The sequence below is a fragment of the Lissotriton vulgaris genome, chromosome 1_1 (assembly GCF_964263255.1).
Source record: "Lissotriton vulgaris chromosome 1_1, aLisVul1.2, whole genome shotgun sequence".
Lineage (NCBI taxonomy): Eukaryota > Metazoa > Chordata > Amphibia > Caudata > Salamandridae > Lissotriton > Lissotriton vulgaris.
In genome coordinates, this window is record NC_141685.1 from 22,562,213 (window position 1) to 22,577,301 (window position 15,089).

Here is a 15,089-nt window from a genome sequence, read left to right on the forward strand (position 1 = left end):
CAGTTGCATAGCAGCTAGGCTGGTTGTGAGTCCCATAGCAGTGGTGTCTAACAGATTATCGAAGTGAATATTAAAATCTCACAATAGAGTAAAATTTGAGGGAGAGGTCACTAGTTCTGCTACAACTGAAGGTAGATCCGTCAATCCACATATTCTATCACTTCACCAAAACCTAAGCATTTATCCTTTCAGCATACACTCTCTTTGCATTACTACAATTACTCCAGTTACAAGTCATATACGTTAAATAGTTTATATACTTTGCATATATATACTTAAAAAATGGCTACATATTATTGATACACTCTTCTAAAAACGTAGATCATACCTACACAGTGTAGGAGTCCTCCTTTCTGTCCCATGCATTTCTTCAATTAACCATCTAGCACTATCTACTCATCATATCACTCCACCAATACGTAAGCACTTATAAATTCACAGTACACTCTGTTTGTAATACTGTAATTATTCTAGTTACTAGTCATGAACTTATGGAATGGCCTAGCTACTAACAAAAGTACAGCTTTAATATTTTGTGCACTATCCAAGCAGACCTCGACTCAAACTGTGTAGGAATCGTCCAATATGTCCCATGCTCTTCTTTAATCACTTATCTACCACTATCTACTTATCCTATCACTCCACCAATACATAAGCACTTATAAATTAAGTGTCCACTCTGTTTGCAGCACTAACATCATTCCAGTTACTAGTGGTATTCTTATAAAATAACCTAGGCACCAACACAAGTACAGATTCAGTATTCTGTGCATAATCCCTACACATTTCTAAAAAGATGCATATTATTGGTCCTCTCTATTAAATACTGAAGTACTATCTATGCAGTGTATACCTCCTGTCACTCTCATGTAATTCATCAATCACCCAACCAGCACTATGTAGTTATTGTATCAGTCTGCCAATACCTCAGCACTTATGGGGCAGATTTCCAAGCACCCTGCACCACCAGTATGTCACTTTTTGTAACATACTAATGGCGCCAGACATTCCTTCATATTTAAAAGGAGAGGAAAACCCACCCTGCGTAGCTTATCTTCTCCTTGTAAATATGACCCCTACATACACAGCAATTTGCATTGAAAGGGCGTTGCTGTGGGTGTTCCCACGCAACACTCATAGAACAAGACACATCTCGAGATTTATGAGAAATCGTAAATCTGGAGATGTGGGTGAATGCTGCGCCATCCCAGAGAATTGTTTTCATTTCTCCTCCTTTTTTCCTCTTTCAATGCATGCTGCATTCCACAGAATACATTGAAAGTGGAAAATGCCTTTATTGATTGTTTATATACAGAAAGCTGTCCCTATACAAATACATTCCCCCACGACACAGACATCCTTCCACCATGGTGCAAGGGTACCTGTGTCATTGCATGGCTGCAGTTTGTGCAGCAGTGCAGAGGGAAGCATAGAGTTGCACCATATTTATGTACATATATCACATCTCTGTGTGCCTTGGAGATGGAATAGCGCAATTTAGCTAAAGAGCTCGCACTGTAACGCTGCAGTACTTCCTCATAAATCTTCACCTATAAATTCACCATACAGTACTAATACATTCTTTCAGTCAATCATGCTGTATAAATAAATTCACCCGAAGTTTCAAACATTACCAGACTATTATAGTTCTTTCTTTAACCAGATAAGATTGTTCTGATAAGAACTTTTTACTTCTTCTTTTTTCTAGTATTTTGTTTATTTTTCTGAACAATTTTGCATTTTTTGGTGTTTTTTCAAAAACAAAAACAAAAAAAGAATGAAAAAAACAGGAAACTTAAGGAATTATTTTTCATTCCATAAAACAAAACAAAGAAAAAATTAGCAACAATGGTTCTGTTGCGCAGCATAAACTGCTTCCACTGACTGCTCTTCAAAACATATCAGTTTCTTGCACTTGACGCAGTGCTGCTCTAGAAAGGCAAACTCTGGTTGAATGTCTGGTGCATGTGACACTACAGTTGGAGGGTTCATTGCAGCTTGCCTGCATTCCTCCCGAGCCAGATTAAGTGGATGTATTGTCTTCAGATGTTTGTACATCGAGGCAGTTCCACATGAGTATTTCTTCTCACTACCTCTAGACAATACCTTCTGACAAAGTCGGCAGGTCACCTTCGTGCTATTCACTTTCTTCTGCCCAGGTGGAAAGGTGAAGAATTTCCACACTACTGATTCAGGCCTTTTAGGACGTGGAGCCTCCTGCAAAAATTCTTCTGAAGAATATTCCTCCTCCTGCTGCTGCTGTCCTGTCCTTGTATTTTGTTTTAAAAACACCCCAGAAAATGATAAAATAAGGGTTCTTGTAAGCACAGAGATGTCTCTCCAAAGATGCTCAAACAAGAATGATTGAAACGGGCGGGGTCCTTTAATAGTTACAATGGGAAATGTTATGATCTATTGTGGTACATGATAGAAATATTTCATTCATGCTTCCCTCTGTTTTATGACTTACTTTTTCTTGTGTTGAACAACATAGATACTAGAAACCTCTGGAACCTTCGTGACCGGGACTCTTAGTGGGCTGCCAAAGTCAACAGCAGCTTCGAGAAAGGGGATGATTCCTCCTTCTAGATGCTGGGGGAGGGGGGAGGGCCAATCTCTGGAAGAGATTGGGGGAGAGGAAGGGAAGGGTTGGGGGTTTAAAGGAAAAAAAGTAAATGATTGGGTAAAAAGCAGTGATAAAAGTATTCATATAAGTAAGGCAGTTACTAAAAAGAGTAGGTATCTTATTTTATATGAAGGGGGTTAAATGCTTAGCATGGAATGTTGCAGGGCTAAATAGCAGGATAAAGAGACGACTGGTGGCAGAAGAGCTAAAAATTTATAATCCTAGTGTCGTTATGTTAACAGAGACACACCTTTCATATAAAGACCGGGGATGGTTAAAACAGTTAGGATTTGAGGTTATAGTATGCTCTACTCAAAGTGCTTCTATACGTGGAGTTGCAATATTAAAGAATAAATGGCTTAGGGCAATTTATGTAGATATCAGCGGATAAGGAAGGTTGTTGGGCTATCTCACAGCTTATACTAAAAGAGAGGAAATATGTGTTCAGTGTAGTGTGTGGCCCTAATAATGAAGATCCTACGGTGGTGGATAACATAAATATGGAACTTTTGAAGTGGGAGGGGGATCGGGTGGTGACGGCTGATTTTAATTGTATTATAGATTATGGGATTGAGACTACAAGGGGGGGCATATCAGAGGATGTTGAAAACACATATGGCAATCTGGGAACTGGGTCGACTACAGGCTATTAGCGATGCATGGAGAGCATTGCACCAAAATATACCAGGGTATACCTATTTCTCAGCCCCACATAAATCTTACTCAAGAATAGACAATTCCTGGGTGTCTGCACAAATATTATGGTCCGCAGAAATAGATATATGCCCGAAAGTAACATCAGACCATAATCCTATTCTTCTTACTTTTAAAGTCAATACAGAAAATGGGCCACCAAGATCTTTTTCATTCCCTAGGTATCTTTTATCAGATGTGGATTCTGTAGCTAGTACCCGGGAACAAATGACATTTTTTTTAAGAGAATACTGGGTCTAGCCATTGTGGTGTGAGACACATTTAAAGTAGTTATTAGGGGGCTCACCCAAAAGTATATCTGGCACCAAAATAAAATGAACAGAGGGATATTGAAGGAGACAACCTCTGCAATACGTAGGGCAGAAGATTTACATGCGGAGGCAGTCATGAAGGGGGCGGGTGAGTCATAAAAATTGAGGTTTGAGGTAATTAATCTTAAATTGGGTCTCAAGAAAACACTTAAAGAAAAGAGCATGGTCAAATTTAACAAATATCGGCAGACACAGTATGAGTATGGGAAACAATCGGGAAAATTCGGGCCTATAAAGTAGCTGATGACAGAGCTAAAGCCCCTATTACAACTATTAGGGGGCCTGCTGGTAGACTGTATGAGCATCCACAGCAGATTTTAGAGCAATTAGTGAGGTATTACCAAGCACTGTATACTTCAACAATAAAGCCAAGGCAGGCAGATATTTGTGATTATATTCAGGGATGTTTCTTGCCAAATATAGGGGAGGAGATTGCTGAGTCCCTGGATACTGTGGGAGGAGATTGAAAGGGCAATCAAGGCTTTACCTTCGGGTAAGGCTGCAGGGGAAGACTCTGCTCCCTTGGAATTTTATAAAATCTTCAAGGATGATCTGAGGCTGCCGCTCAGCCAGACAATAAGGTTTATCAGTGTTAATGGGCAAGTGCCTGATTCCGGGAATATGACAAAAATCATCTTCTTCTTAAAAAAAGATAAACTAGCAGAAGAATGAGGGTCATATAGACGAATTTTGCTCATTAACACTGATGCAAACATTTTTGCCAAAATACTGTGTAACCAGCTTGCTCAGGTGATGCCTAGTCTGGTTTCCCCCCAACAACATGGGCTTATCCAAAATAGAGATACAACTATTCATGTAATTACGGCAGTGACAGCGTTCGATGTGGCAAATATTACATCTACCCCACTCGGTATGATTCTATTAGATACTGAGAAAGCATTCGACCAAGTGGGGTGGGAGTTTCTCTGGGCTGTAATTGATGCTTTCAGGATCAGAAGACACTTTAAGAAATGGGTGCAAGCCCTATATGATAAGCCCTGTGCTAAATTAGCGTATTCAGGTTTATTATCATCTGTTTTCCCGGTGTCCTGTGGCACGCACCAGTGGTGCCCTCTCTCGCCCCTATTATTTGCTCTATATAAAGAGCCATTCATCTGTGCTTTACAAAATAATCCTTGAATAAGTGCTTTTAGTATTGAAACAATTTCTTTAAAGGTCACCACATATGCAGATGATTTGACAGTATTTACCACAGACCCAGGGCGAGCATTAGGGGAAATAACAGTGGAGGCTGCCGGGTTCGGCCAGATATTAGGGTATAAATTAAATATTAATAAGACCCAATAAGACCCAATGCGACTTTGCGAAAGTACATTTAAAAGTAACATAAGTTTATTTTAAGTACAAATATATTATTTACATAAGTATCTTAGATAATGTATTGCCTAATATGTATATTAAAGATACATATATATCATTTTAAACATAAAAAAATTAGCGGGAGTCACAAATCCAGTGCGCTCCAGCACGTATATGACGTCACGTGGGACCCGCAAAGGTGTAAGCATCTCGTACCGTAATGCACGTGTGTCGCGAATGCACAAGAGCAGGAGTCAGGGAACCATCGCATATCTATTGCGCATGTCACGTAATGTTAAATGTAAATGACGTAACTGAAAAAACATGAAGCCGTCGCTCAAAGTACATGGATCAGTCACGACTTTTCTAAAATGGCGGCCACAATCCACGCACCCAACGTGATGGGTAGACTTTGGGTGCACAACTCCCAAAAAAATGTGAAAGAAAAATAATAATAAAGAAAATAATTAAAATATATTCAATTAAAAAAGAAAACCAAAAACTAAACAATATTTCAGTTTAATTTTTTTAAAAAACTTTTTTTGCAATTTTCATGAAAAATATATGTTATTTAATGAATAAAATATTTGAAAATAAACAGTTACAAAACTGTAAAAAATCAGTACCCAAAAAATAGATACAACTATTATTACACTTATAAATGATAATTTTTTTTTAATTCACTGAAAAAACATAACTTTCACACACTTTATAATTAAAAATTAGCATTTAAAAAACCTTTGAAAGCCACTGAAAAAACCATAAGTTTCATGGGCAATACAGTTAGCTGGACATTTCACTCGTACAAAACCATAGAAATTCCCCTGTTATTGTTAGTTCAGCTAACTTTAACTCAGGCGCCCGCAATGCACTGTTGATGATGTCACATATTACATCACTCATGACATGCTCAGTGACATCACTGATGACATCTCAAATGACATCACTGATGACCACTGATTACATCATTAGAGTACTGCAAAGAGAGTACATGGTGTATTTATAAGTGTTAGGGTATTGGAGCAATGATTAGATAAATACACGGTTCTGACAAGGTGATTAGAAGGGTGCTCACAGAGTGACAGGGGGAATGCTGGAGTGCATAGTACCGCTGTGGCGATTGTAGCAGTGAATGTATTAGTGCCTGGGACATTGCATGAGTACATGTGTACTTACAAATTCACCATGCACTCTCCTTGTAGCACTCTAATCATCCAGTTACCACTCATGTACTCAATCAATGGCCAAGGCACTAACTCGTGCAGTGCTACAATCCTAAGAACACTACCCATGCAGTCCAACAATTCCCTGTCACTCCCTGTGCACTCTTCATGCAATGTCCTAGGCACTAATACATTCACTGCTACTATTCCCTGAGCAGTACCTATGCACTCCAGCATTCCCCTGGTTGCAGAAAGCTAAATGTACGATGATACTCTTGAGTTTACTTGAAGATGTAGAGAACTACATATTTTTGGGAAAGATGGCCTGAATATTTATCTATTGTGAAATCACATTTATGTTTAGATGGTGATCTATGTTCTTTCTGCCTGTTAAAAATGTCATGTATATGCTGAGGGTGGTGTATTTCTTCAAACATGCTGTTTTTAAGAATGATGAGTGCTAATAGTGCAGAATGTCTCTTGAGAGTTCTTAAACTAGCTTCACTTGACGTGTAACTTTTGGTGAATATATGCTTTAAATACATAAGAAATATTTAAGAAATGATGTAGGAATGCCATTAGGAAAAGGTTTTGTGCTTTAAAAAAGTGAGTATTGCTTTCTAATTATGTAGTCATTGACAATGCAGGCACTACCCATGCATTCATGCAATCACCCAGACACAAACCTTTCACTTGCACAATCGCCAAGGCTGTACCTATGCAGTTATTCAAACACCCACGCACAACACATGTACTCATCCAAACACCTACTTACAACCCATGCACTCATCCAGGTACTGAGGCACAACTCATGCACTCCTCCAATTACGCAGCCAGTATAACTAGTATTGCCTTCTGAGTTACTTCACTTTATCGGTCACGCAGATCCAGCGGCTACCGCTGGATCTGCGTGACCGATTACCAGAGAACCCCATACTACTACAAGCCCAACAATAATACAGACAGAGAAGCTAATTATCATCGAACACATAGACTAAGAAAGTAGAAATAGTCCCTCTATACTCAAGGCCGAATCATCATTTCGAGCTGACTTGTACAGAACACCCATGTTATAGCGTGCTTAATTATATTTAAGAAAACTTCCGAGTGAAGTAACCCAGAAGGCAATACTAGTTCTCTGAACCCAAAGATTGCATCAAACGCTAAAATCGACCCAACATAGAACCCCACGCTACCGCGGTATCGAGTTAAACTAAGTGTCAACCTCCAGCCACATCGCTATATACAAATTCATCGAACTGAGGAGCAATAAATGAAAGTCCAAGATAAATACAAGAATATTAATAAAAATCTTGAGTCGCTCCTTCAAGAGCCGAAAATGAAGATGCTAGAATAGAAGTAATTCCTAGAGAGTAGTTAACAGCATGATATCTTTTATAAATCTTTGTGTATTTTTTGTTTTGTAAATGTTTGTATTATATATGTAGGACGGACACCTGATGAAGGCTACAGGCCGAAACGCGCGTTGTTTAACAACATATTGCCTACATCTGTAAAAACATCGACCAAAATTACGTTATATATATGTCTTTTTGTATTCTTTATTGTTTATGTAAAATTTATGGATTTGGAAACAAATTTTTGTGAAATAACCAAAGAAAAGGAAAAAAAATAATGGACAAAATAATATTTTTCTAAAAAAGATATCAAAAATAAATTATAATTCAGACATACATTGTACTTATCATGTGCTTTATTTGAATGTCATTTGTTATATGTAAACGATATATGGATCATATTAGGGCAGTAAACAATTTATTGTTTGCTAATTAAGTCCTTTACTTACCTATTTGAAAATTTACTACAGAAGAGATAAGGTGGTCTTTTGCCAGTATACGTTAGTACTGAGATATAGTGCAGCTATGTTGTAGGAGAGGGTGCTATAATGTTAAAAGGTAACTAGTAAATCAAGTTTTGTGTTTTGCTTTGGGTTTGGTATATTTAAGTAAGTGCATGTAGTTGTATGGCTAGGTTTATTTGTTTATTTAAAACTGCAACATAACATAAAAACTGGTATTATGTGCAAGTCAGTAGTAAAGTAGTTGTTACACTGGCTAGAGTAAAAATTAAAATATACCTATGTTTTTTACACATCAATATCCGCATAAAACAAGACAGTTAGAATACCTACAAAAGATCAGAGTAAAAAGCTACAGAAGCAACTACGGTAACTATGCAGAACTGAGACACAAAAGGAGCAAAATGCAGAATAAGTCCTGAAAGAAAAACAAGCTACCGGTAAGAGGAGAATGGAAAGGGGCGACCATTCGGTCCCCCCGAACGTATGGCGGAGTACCACGATCCCCCCGGGAAGCCATTTTGGGCGGGAGGCGAGTCTCGGCTGGTATGCCCGTAGCGGCGTAGCCGGGGCGCGCCTTTTTCCCGCCCTGGAGTGGGCTGGCCTAGACACTGACGCAGCAGGCCACGCCCTTGGGGCAGGCAGGGGCGGGTTTACGCCCGCCCTGAAGACGGATAAAAGGAGCAACAAGCCAAGAAAGCATCCTCTTGTTCCTGTGCTCTGAAGCTGCACCTCCTCGCTGCACGTGAGCTCGAGACGGAACGAAGAGCCAATTTTGAGCGTGGTAATCTTTCTTTTTTGTCTTACAGATACTCTGTCTGAGAATGCCCAAGAAAGTCGGAAAGCGAGTCAGTACTGATCAGATGCTCCGCATGCTCATGAAAGAAGTAACCGATCTGAAGAAGCAGATGGCAGCTAAGGACGGGGAAGGGGGACCGAAACGACCTTTGTCGGGAGCAGCCCCCGGAGGGAGAGGCAAGAGGTCCAGAAGGGGGGCAGCTGGGGGGGAAACCCCGGTTCCCGATACCCCACTTGAAGAGCCAACTCCAGTGCCGAGGGAGGGGAATCCGATTCCCGTGGTGGTCACTCCCGTATCCGGGGAGGATATGCCTCCCGAGTTGGCAGCACAATTGGCAGCGTGGTTGGGGAAAGATAGCGAGGGCGCCACGGCTGACGACGCCCGGGTGTTAATGAGACAACTGCGGGAAACTAGGGAGGCGGTGAAGGCACCGTCGTCAGTTACCCCGCTGTCTCTGGCGGCAGAAAAAGCAACAGGCCCAGGTCCGGCGGCAGATGCAGCTTCTGGTTCAGGTAAGCGGCCATTGCCGATTGCGAGGGAGGGGTCTGCACCTTCACGAAGGGAGAAGGTGGGTCAGCATGTTCCTCTGGCAATTAAGGAAAAGATGTGGGCGGATGAGTATGTAAACATTTTTTCTTTGCTTACCGACCATTATGAGATGGAGCATGTTAAGAGCCAGAAGGAGCTCATGCATCCGAGTGTTTGGCGCGCAAAAATGGCCGCCTTTAAGGTCGACAAAAACATTGGTACTTGGGGCAGGGCATGGGGAATCTTTACCTCCATCATGGGCGAACGTAGGCCCGAGTTGCTGACCGAATTGCCTATTTATCAGTCACGGATCATGGAGTATTACGTATCATATGGGGGCAATCAGTGGTTCTGCTACGATAATATTTTTAGAAAGGCGAAGGAGCACGACAAAAACTTGACTTGGGATTGTTACGACTCCGTTTCATGGTCAAAAATGGAGAGTACAGGAATGTTAAAAGTACCATTGGTAGGAAGTAGCGGGGGTGAATCTTCCCGCCAATACGCTGGGACACCCTTTCGGTCGGGTGCAGGTAACGACTATCACTCAAAGCCAAATGGCAATGCAGGTAAAAGGGGGATTTGTTGGAATTTCAACAGGGGTAAATGTACGAGGCCCCAGGGGTCATGCAAGTTTAGACACGAATGCGGAGGGTGTGGGCAGCCATCCCATCCTGAGTCCATGTGCAGAGCCAAAACGGGTGATAACGGTGGTAGGGGAAGCGCCAAACAGGTCTGAAATAGTCCGAGGGGCGCCTTTACCTACTCCGATTGATACCATGGCAATGATTCCTTGGCTCAACGAATACCCGGATCATGCTTCCGCTGGGGTGTTGCGGAACGGGTTTTCATATGGTTTCCGCATCCCAGTGGGGGATTTTCAGGGTGTGGCAAAGTGTAAGAACCAACTGACGGTCTTGCAACATACGACCGTGGTACAGGAAAAAATTGGGAAGGAGGTTACTCGAGGTCGAGTCGCCGGTCCATTTGATGTGCCACCGATGCCTAACTTTGTTTGTTCCCCTTTAGGGGTGGTCCCCAAGAAGGACCCGGGTGAGTTTCGGCTGATACATAATTTGTCAGCCCCACGTGGTCTTTCCGTGAATGATGCGATTGACCCGGAAGTGTGTTCGGTGCGGTACGCATCTTTCGATGAGGCCGTCGCCATGTTGAATCGCCTAGGGCCCGGTGCGCTGATGGCAAAGTCAGATATTGAGTCAGCGTTCCGGTTGCTCCCGGTACATCCAGACGATCAGCGTCTTCTTGGTTTCATGTTTCAGGGTCACTAATACATGGATAGATGTATGCCAATGGGATGCTCTATATCTTGTGCCTATTTTGAAAAGTTCAGTTGTTTTCTGCAATGGGTCTTCACAAAGAGGACGGATTTTCAACATGTTATGCATTATCTCGATGACTTTTTGTTTCTGGGGGCAGCCGGGGATCCAGAATGTGGACAGGCTTTGACCGAATTTTGTGTCTTAATGAAGCATTTTGGTGTGCCATTGGCACCAGGTAAGACTGTGGGTCCCTCGACGTGCCTCGAGTTTCTGGGGATCGAGCTCGACTCAGAGGAAGGTTGTTTTCTATTACCGAGAGAAAAAGTGTTAAGATTCAGGGCGTCCCTGGAAACGTGTATTGGTGAGTCTAAGGTCAAACTGCATCAATTACAACAATTGGTGGGCCAGCTGAATTTTGCCCTGAGAGTAATGCCGATGGCCCGCCCCTTTTCCCGCTCGATCGCTCAAGCCATGGTCGGCCTGAAGGAGGGTCATCATCGCACGAGGCTGTCGGCAGAGGTTCGCCAGGACATGCGCATTTGGTTGGCATTTCTGGCGGATTTCAATGGTCGAATTGTCTGGAACAAACCGGCGGTATCCTCCGAGGAGCTGGGGCTGTGGACAGATTCGGCTGGGAGCATTGGTTTTGGTGCCATATTCGGCACACAATGGTCGGCTCAAAAATGGCCGTCATGGTGGCATGAGTGTGGGCTGACAAGTAACATTGCCTTTTTGGAACTTTTTCCCATTCTGGTGGCCCTAAAAACTTGGCCCGAGGGATTCAGAGATCACTCTGTGGTTTTCTGGTCTGATAACATGACCGTGGTTGAGTGTATCAATAGCCAGGCAGCACGATGCAAATGGATTCTGAGATTGCTCAAAGAAATTGTGTTATTGTGTATGCAGTTGAATGTGCTATTTAAGGCGAGACATGTGCCGGGGGTAATGAACCAAGCGGCTGATGCGCTTTCTCGTTTTCGTATGCAGGCCTTCTGGGGTTATCTGCCCACAGCGGACCCGGTGGCGGCACCCTTTCCCGAAGCTCTTTGGTCTCTCGGTGCCCCGAGCTACAAAACCTCGTGGGAGAGAGTTTAGCACCCAGGACGAGGAAGGCGTATGAAGGGGCGTTCCGTTCCTATTGGGCCTTTTTGGGGGCTGCTAGGGGGGAGCTTTGGGGCCAGGAGGAGTCAGTAGTAAAATTTTTGCTGTCTTTACATCAGGCAGGCAAATCAGTGGCTACGGCCCAGAGGCATCGGGCCGCCATTTCCTTTATGGCAAGGGCTCATGGGATCCAGGACCCGACTGCGTCTTTCGTTGTGCAAAAAGCGCTACGTGGGTGGCAGCGCCTTGAGGGTCGCAGAGTAGATGAAAGGCGCCCGATAGGTCTGGATAGGTTGGCCCTGTTATTTTCTGTACTTCCTGCAACGTGTTCATCCCAGTATGAGACAGTGTTATTCCGAGCCGCTTTTGGGCTAGCATTCCATGGGGCTATGCGGGTAAGCGAACTAGTGGCGAAGAACAAGCAGGATACCATGGGTGGACTGTGCCGAGAGCACGTTCAGGTCAGGGGGGAGACAACGACTGTCTCGTTTGTCAGGTCCAAGACCGATCAGGGTGCGATTGGGGACTGCATAATCATACAAAGGATTCCCGGGTCTCCCATGTGCCCTGTGGTGTGCGTAGAGGAATATTTAGCACAAAGGGTGGCATCATGGGGGGGGGACCTTGTTGAGACACGCTGACGCCACCCCACTGACGAGGTTTCAGTTTCAGCGGGTGCTTGCGATGTCGATTTCGGCCACGGGCTTGAACCCCGGCGAGTTTGGGACCCATTCCTTTCGGATAGGGGCTGCTACAGAGGCTACAGCCAGGGGTCTGAGTGTTGAACAAGTAAAACGTGTGGGGCGTTGGTCCTCGAACTGTTATAAGAGGTATGTGCGGTTGCACATGTTGTGAAGCTGTTATGATGTACTCACGCTTCTTGTTTTTTGTTTGGTTTTCAGTTGCGCGAGCCTACGAGGCGGGGCGGACTGTGCAGTCGACCCGACACCGGGGGGCCAGCGGTCAGACATCACCGGCTGTGAAAAAGGAGGTGTGGGTCGTGGGCCACTCATACGTGAGGCGTGCCGCGGACGTATTCAAAGCAGGTGACATGATTCACGTGGCTGGGGAATACGGGTACAGTGTGTCCTTCTACGGAAAGGGCGGGCTCTGTATTGACCAGTTTCAATCATTTTTCGAAGGTTTGTTAGGGCGGACGAGGTCACCGCCGTCTGTAGTCATAGTACATCTTGGGGGCAACGATTTGGTGACCACTGGTAGACGACTTCTTCTTGAGGGGATGCTTTCCACTGTAAGTTGGTTAGCGAGAAGAGTTCCAGGGTGCACAATTGCATGGTCCCATATGATTCCACGGAAGGTGTGGCGGGGGGCTATTTCGGTTTCTGCTCTGAATCATTCAGTTAGGAAAATTAATAATAAGATGAGTAGATTGTTCCGTTCAAGTACACTTCATTCTGTGTCGCATGGTTGTATTAAAGGGGACAGTATGTATTTGGGGAATGGTGTCCATTTGTCCCGGATGGGGAACGAGTTACTCATAGGAGACCTGATAGCTTGGCTAAAGACTTTATGACATGACCTTTAGGCAGGAGTACTGTGGGGGGTCCGGATAGCCGGTCAACTATCCGGCCTGTGGCGGTAAGGTCATGATCGGTGAGCAGTAATTGGAAGATCCCTATGGGTGGGCGTCACCCATTACGGATGGGAGCGCTCGAGGGAGGTGGCCATTGGCCCCTCAACGGGGAGGCGGTCCCTTCTAAGGATGGGCCGCCGAAAAGAAAGGAAAGGCGGTCAAGGCCCCTTCCTGGGTAGGAGGGGCTACAGCCCCCTCCTGTAGAATTTCCCGGGGCCAGGACATCTGCGACGGCAGATGTGGTAAGTTGTGTGGGGTGTGGGAGGGGGTTTACGCTACCTTCTAGACACCTCACACGAGTCCTCGGACGACCTTTAAATGGCGTCGAGTTTATTGGGGCCCCCGTCAAGTCAAGGGAAATTGTAGATGCACGTGAGGTACACCTCTGTGCGGTCGCCCCTCACAAGTGAGGGGGATATTTCTGGTTTAGGGATCTGACACCGGTTACGACCTTGCCGTTGGCCCTTAAACGTTAGGATGTACAATTTCAAGTTAAATGTTTTGTAGGATGTTAGTTCGGCTAGGTGAACCTTTGTATTAGAGAATATGTTAAGGTTAGCCAAACATCGCAGTGTGGAAATGAAATTGTACATAATATGAAACTGTTATTTTAATGTTTTAATTTTGTTTCATATTTTAATAAATACGGCCGGGAGGGTCACTCCCTCCCGTCTTCCAAAAGTTCAGAACCGTTTCCGGTTTCCCATTCCTTGGGGATTGTGTTGAGAGGGGGTGGCGGGTATCTCAGCCATATGGAAAGGGGCGACCATTCGGTCCCCCCGAACGTATGGCGGAGTACCACGATCCCCCCGGGAAGCCATTTTGGGCGGGAGGCGAGTCTCGGCTGGTATGCCCGTAGCGGCGTAGCCGGGGCGCGCCTTTTTCTCGCCCTGGAGTGGGCTGGCCTAGACACTGACGCAGCAGGCCACGCCCTTGGGGCAGGCAGGGGCGGGTTTACGCCCGCCCTGAAGACGGATAAAAGGAGCAACAAGCCAAGAAAGCATCCTCTTGTTCCTGTGCTCTGAAGCTGCACCTCCTCGCTGCACGTGAGCTCGAGACGGAACGAAGAGCCAATTTTGACCCACCCACCAGCCCCTGAGGACAGCAAGTGGTTTTGAATAAAGTTTGATGTGGTAACTCTATTTCTTGCAGGTTGTGATGATTATCGTGATAACTTTGAATATGCAATAAAGAATGGTCAATTTGTAGTATGTTTTGATAATAATGTGATTCTGCACTAGTGTTGATCAGTAATCATGCTTGTAATAAATTGTAAGTATTTCTGTCATTTAGTAATTTAGTCATTGAGTAATTTAGTTAGAATTGTCGTATTTATTTTGGTCGGGCGGTAAGGTCATGATCGGTGAGCAGTAATTGGAAGATCCCTATGGGTGGGCGTCACCCATTACGGATGGGAGCGCTCGAGGGAGGTGGCCATTGGCCCCTCAACGGGGAGGCGGTCCCTTCTAAGGATGGGCCGCCGAAAAGAAAGGAAAGGCGGTCAAGGCCCCTTCCTGGGTAGGAGGGGCTACAGCCCCCTCCTGTAGAATTTCCCGGGGCCAGGACATCTGCGACGGCAGATGTGGTAAGTTGTGTGGGGTGTGGGAGGGGGTTTACGCTACCTTCTAGACACCTCACACGAGTCCTCCGACGACCTTTAAATGGCGTCGAGTTTATTGGGGCCCCCGTCAAGTCAAGGGAAATTGTAGATGCACGTGAGGTACACCTCTGTGCCGTCGCCCCTCACAAGTGAGGGGGATATTTCTGGTTTAGGGATCTGACACCGGTTACGACCTTGCCGGTGGCCCTTAAACGTTAGGATGTACAATTTCAA